We start from the raw sequence: 5,606 nt of genomic DNA on the forward strand, positions 1-5,606 counted from the left end.
CCCCCCATCAGCCCTCAGTTTGTTCTCAGTTTTTAACAGTCTCTTATGCTTTGGCTCTCTTCCACTCTAACCTCTTTTTTTTTTTTTTTTTCTTCCCCTCCCCCATGGGTTTCTGTTAAGTTTCTCAGGATCCACATAAGAGTGAAACCATAGGGTATCTGTCTTTCTCTGTATGGCTTATTTCATTTAGCATAACACTATCCAGTTCCATCCATGTTGCTACAAAGGGCCACAGTTCATTCTTTCTCATTGCCACTCCATTGTGTATATAAACCACAATTTCTTTATCCACTCATCAGTTGATGGACATTTAGGCTCTTTCCATAATTTGGCTATTGTTGAGAGTGCTGCTATAAACATTGGGGTACAAGTGCCCCTGTGCATCAGTACTCCTGTATCCCTTGGGTAAATTCCTAGCAGTGCTATTGCTGGGTCATAGGGTAGGTCTATTTTTAATTTTCTGAGGAACCTCCACACTGTTTTCCAGAGAGACTGCACCAATTTGCATTCCCACCAACAGTGCAAGAGGGTTCCCATTTCTCCACATCCTCGCCAGCATCTATAGTCTCCTGATTTGTTCATTGTGGCCACTTTGACTAGTGTGAAGTGATAATCTGAGTGTGGTTTTGATTTGTATTTCCCTGATGAGCGACGTTGAGCATCTTTTCATGTGCCTGTTGGCCATCCGGATGTCTTCTTTAGAGAAGTGTCTATGCATGTTTTCTGCCCATTTCTTCACTGGATTATTTGTTTTTCGGGTGTGGAGTTTGGTGAGCTCTTTATAGATTTTGGATACTAGCCCTTTGTCCGATATGTCATCTGCAAATATCTTTTCCCATTCCATTGGTTGCCTTTTAGTTTTGTTGGTTGTTTCCTTTGCTGTGCAGAAGCTTTTTATCTTCATGAGGTCCCAGTAGTTCATTTTTGCTTTTAATTCCCTTGCCTTTGGGGATGTGTCAAGTAAGAAATTGCTACGGCTGAGGTCAGAGAGGTCTTTTCCTGCTTTCTCCTCTAGGGTTTTGATGGTTTCCTGTCTCACATTCAGGTCCTTTATCCATTTTGAGTTTATTTTTGTGAATGGTGTGAGAAAGTGGTCTAGTTTCAATCTTCTGCACGTTGCTGTCCAGTTCTCCCAGCAGCATTTGTTAAAGAGACTGTCTTTTTTCCATTGGATATTCTTTCCTGCTTTGTCAAAGATTAGTTGGCCATACTTTTGTGGGTCCACTTCTGGAGTCTCTATTCTATTCCATTGGTCTATGTGTCTGTTTTTGTGCCAATACCATGCTGTCTTGATGATGACAGCTTTGTAGTAGAGGCTAAAGTCTGGGATTGTGATGCTTCCTGCTTTGGTCTTCTTCAAAATTACTTTGGCTATTCGGGGCCTTTTGTGGTTCCATATGAATTTTAGGATTGCTTGTTCTAGTTTCGAGAAGAATGCTGGTGCCATTTTGATTGGGATTGCATTGAATGTGTAGATAGCTTTGGGTAGTATTGACATTTTGACAATATTTATTCTTCCAATCCATGAGCACAGAATGTTTTTCCATTTCTTTATATCTTCTTCAATTTCCTTCATGAGCTTTCTATAGTTTTCAGCATACTCCACACTTTATTTCTGAGGAACATGGAGGAAATTAAAACCCGCAGCCAGTAATGGTGTAATCATCATTTTGGAACTCAGTTGGCACTTGGTGGTGGTGGTTTAAAAGGAAATAACTAAAAGTGCTGAATTCCAAAACTATACATGGCGAGAAAATGAAGCAAATCATTCACTGTCTGACTTTCACAATTAACTGCCCTATTGTATTTGGAAATTTTCGCTTTAACATTTTAATTTGACATTAATATTTTATTTAAATGCTTATGGAAAGAAAAAAGACTTGCTCAGTTTAAGAGGTGGAAATGCTTAAATTAACCACTGTTTGAAAGTCTTTTATCTCCATATTGAGAAATCTATGAAAACCATTACAAACAGACCACAAAAATGTAGTATGGAAATAGGTCTTATACCCCGCATGTCTTAAATCCTACGCAGCAGTAAGTGAAAGTGCCAAAATTCAGTTAACTTGTTTCTCAGCCATCCTAGCAAATGTGTGGGGGCAGGGGTGGGATGGAGATTCCAGTTTCCGGTTACAGTTCAAGCGGTGTTTTCTCAAACTCAGACCCAATTTTCTTGCAGTTTCCTGCAATTCCAATTCAACCAGCCCCATGGGGTGGGGGATAGGGGAAGAGTGTGTCCCTTAGTCTTCTCTGCACTAGAACCCTTCAGTCATCATTGTAAGGAGACAGAATGGACTTGGGGGAGGGGCCTCCCCTGTGCAGGGACCTCAAAGAGCCACGGAGAAACCCTCCTTTCCTCAGACCTCCTTCCTCAGCAGAGTAAAGGTGGCTACCAGGGCTCTGTGCTGGTTGGACTGGCCTTTACTGGGCTACCGGAACCTGTGCCGGCCTCCCTCCCATGGGGCTTCAGCAACAAGAGAGACCTCCACACACCCATGGAAGAGAGGTGGGCAGCTGCTAGGCCTGGGGAACAGACATCCAGAGGGCTCCCTGAAGCAGAGAGGTCAGACCCCTGGGCCAGGCCCTGGTGGGCAGAACCACACGGGAAGGTGCAACGGCTGACACAGCGGCCCCTTGCTAGCACGAAATTTCTTCCTGTGCTGAGTCAAAACCTCCCCTGCAGTCCCTGCCTGCCCCTCAGGTTCTTCCTCTGTCCTCCCACCAGCCCTCTGCCCCCCGGATTCCACCTCTTAAAGCCACTCACTTGCTTCCAAAACAATCCTGAACTGGGGCAGGAAGGGCTCTAGAGATCGCCACCGCAGCGTGGCTTCCAGTGTGGATGCCCCGGGTGGGGGAGGGTTGCCAGATTTAGAAAATAAATATAGCTGGTGAGACAGGATCAAGGCACTGGTATAGTGAGTTCTCTCTTGCTCTGGGGGTGTCTGCAACTGCAGGATGTCAGAGAAGACAGTGGGATTCTTTACTGATGTTCATCTACGCATCTCCACCTAGACACTCCAAGCAGCCCCGCCGCCCCCCCCCCCCCCCATTGCTACCTTCCGCAGTCGAGTCAGCTCCCAGAAGCCCTCCTCTTTCCTCTGGCCCCCTTGGTGACTGGCTCCCTGGCTGGGGATGGACGACTGGATATCAGCTTGAGATTTCAGCCTGCTCCATACCTTCTTACAACCCAGGATAGGGTCGTGCTGAAGGCTCCAGACCCCAACAACGTCAGCACTGTTTTCCCAGGCTCTGAGCTCCATGTGGAATGTGCCTTGGTTGGCAGCTCCCATCAGCCCTTACAGCTATGGGTGGACAAGTGTGTGACCAGCCCCCACCAGGATCTACACTACAGTCTCATCAGGCATCGTGGATGCCTGGCAGATGGCAAGGACACTGTTCCCACTTCCTGCCCTGAGAAGTCCCCTAGAGATCGAAGCTCTCCTTCCAGGCTTTCAGCTTTACTGATGGCTCCTAATGACGCCTCTGTTCACTACTGGATGCTGGTCCAGGACCCAAAAGTACCATCTGATGCTACCAAGGAGGCCTGTTCCTTCCACAGGGATGCAAACCGGTGGGAACTTCTGGAAGATGCTTCCTTAAGCAGTACGTGTGACTGTTGTGAGTTACCTGCCTGGCCTCCTGCTTGCCCATGGAAAAGCCCTAGTAGCCTCTGGGAGGGTCCCTGAGGAGGCTTCCAACCAGGTGACAGAAGACAGATTGCCTTGTCCTGCGAGATGAGTCAGGCCTCTGACTCCAGGAAGTCTCCCCAGCTCACTGATGCTGATGACCTTGACCCGGCTCATGGTGGTGTTGATTGTTGATGTCCACCTTGGGCATGGGCTTCTGCATCTTCACCCACTGCCACTGGCTCAGGGCACAGAGCCTTGCAGTACATCCAGCTCCAGGCCCAGGAAGCAGAATCTAAGGAATCCCTAGCACCTACCAGAGTTTTCCAATAAAGAGATGTGTACCAAGAAAAATTAAAAGAAGAAAATATAGAACACCCAAGTAATTTTGGATTTCAAAGAAACAGCAAATAGGTTTACAAGTAAGGATGCTCCAGGCAGATTTCTGTGTTTTATCTAACAACCCAACTTTTTCCAGACGCAGAGGACTGTCCCACGGGAAGAAGTGCTCTTCCCTCAGCCAGCGCTTGGGGTGAAGGGTTCAGAAGGATAGAACACAGAAGGTGCCCACCAGGGAGGTGTCCTGTGAACTATAACCAGCAAGGTCTTAACACTTTGCTTTTAAGGAACTTATCTTCAAGCCTCAGGAAAGACCTTAGCCGGCAGATGGCTCAAGACACCAAGCAGGCCAGGGTGGGCCCGTCTTCCCTCTGAGCCTTCTCCTGCCCACCAGCCCCTCCTCCCTCCCACCAGCAGGGCCTCTACCCCAGCTCCCTTCCTCCTGGCCAAGCCTCTGTAAGGGCTTCGCCTCTGCCAGTGCCTCCTCAGATGGAGGAACATGGGGAATCCAGGCTGCGTGGACGTATCTCAGGGGTCCTGGCTCCATTCCCTGCCATCGTGTCCCCTTAAGTGGAGTCCCCCGCAGACACCTGTCTACACTACCTCTATACTTTGGAGACAAAGGCCACCACTTTCCTCCTGGGGCTGTGTGGGGCCAAAAGTGTGTGGCTAATAGTAAAGAACGGCACCTGTAGGGGTGGTTACTCTTCTTGAGGTCCCTAAATTTGAGTCGGTCAAGGGGCCACCTACTCTTGCTTTCTGCCCTCTCCCCTTTGGAACATAATGGATAAGGAATGGGTGCATCGTGAGGCACCAGATTGGCTTTAAATCCCTTTAACAGAAAGGATTACCTGTGTGGGGTACACCAGAATTAGTCCCACTTCAGAGTAGGAGAATGGCCCCCTCCGTTCCTTCCAGTCCAGGGACACTCTCTGAATCGTTTCACATTCTAAGAATTATCTTTCCGGAGGCCTTCTACACTTCTACACTTTTTCAAATTTCCATGTCACCTGAACTTTCATGGCCCAGGGGCAGAGAGCCCAGGCCACCCTCTAGCCTCACCTGGCCCTGCCTCGGTGCACACTACCCCACCCCCACCCCAACATATAGCCGGAGCTCCAGATTGCCAGCTGGAGGGCTAGACTCTGGTGCTAGACAAGGGGCTCAAAGTGGATCACACTTCTAGAAGTGGGGACGAGGATGGGGGGCATTGATCCGCATTTTATGAGCACTCTCCCATAATCCTCGTAACCGTCCTGACAACAAGGGAGAAACTGCTGCTGCTTAGAGAGGCCAAGAGACTGTCCCAAGGAGGAGGGTATGGCCCCAGAACTGTTCCACTTGTCAGACCAGCAGGTGGAAGCCAGGGCAAGGCTTAAAAGAGCTTGAAAGCAGGCTGGTGATTGTGTCAGTGCCTGCAAGTCCCAGCTCCCACCCAGAATAAGGGACCGAGTCGCAGGATGCAGCCAGGCTCACTGACCAGCCTCCAAAGGGGAGGGGCCCAGAGAGATCATCAAGGACCAAGAACTGGAAAGCTGGAGAGAGAAACCGGAAGTGGCAAGGGTAGACCCCCGGGGAGGTCTGACACCAGACAGTCCAGGAGTGTGTTCGTCTGAGGTCCAAAAGGGCCCAGAGTCGGCG

The sequence above is a fragment of the Herpailurus yagouaroundi genome, unplaced genomic scaffold, assembly GCF_014898765.1.
Source record: "Herpailurus yagouaroundi ecotype Mexico unplaced genomic scaffold, PumYag 159, whole genome shotgun sequence".
NCBI classification, from domain to species: Eukaryota; Metazoa; Chordata; class Mammalia; order Carnivora; family Felidae; genus Herpailurus; species Herpailurus yagouaroundi.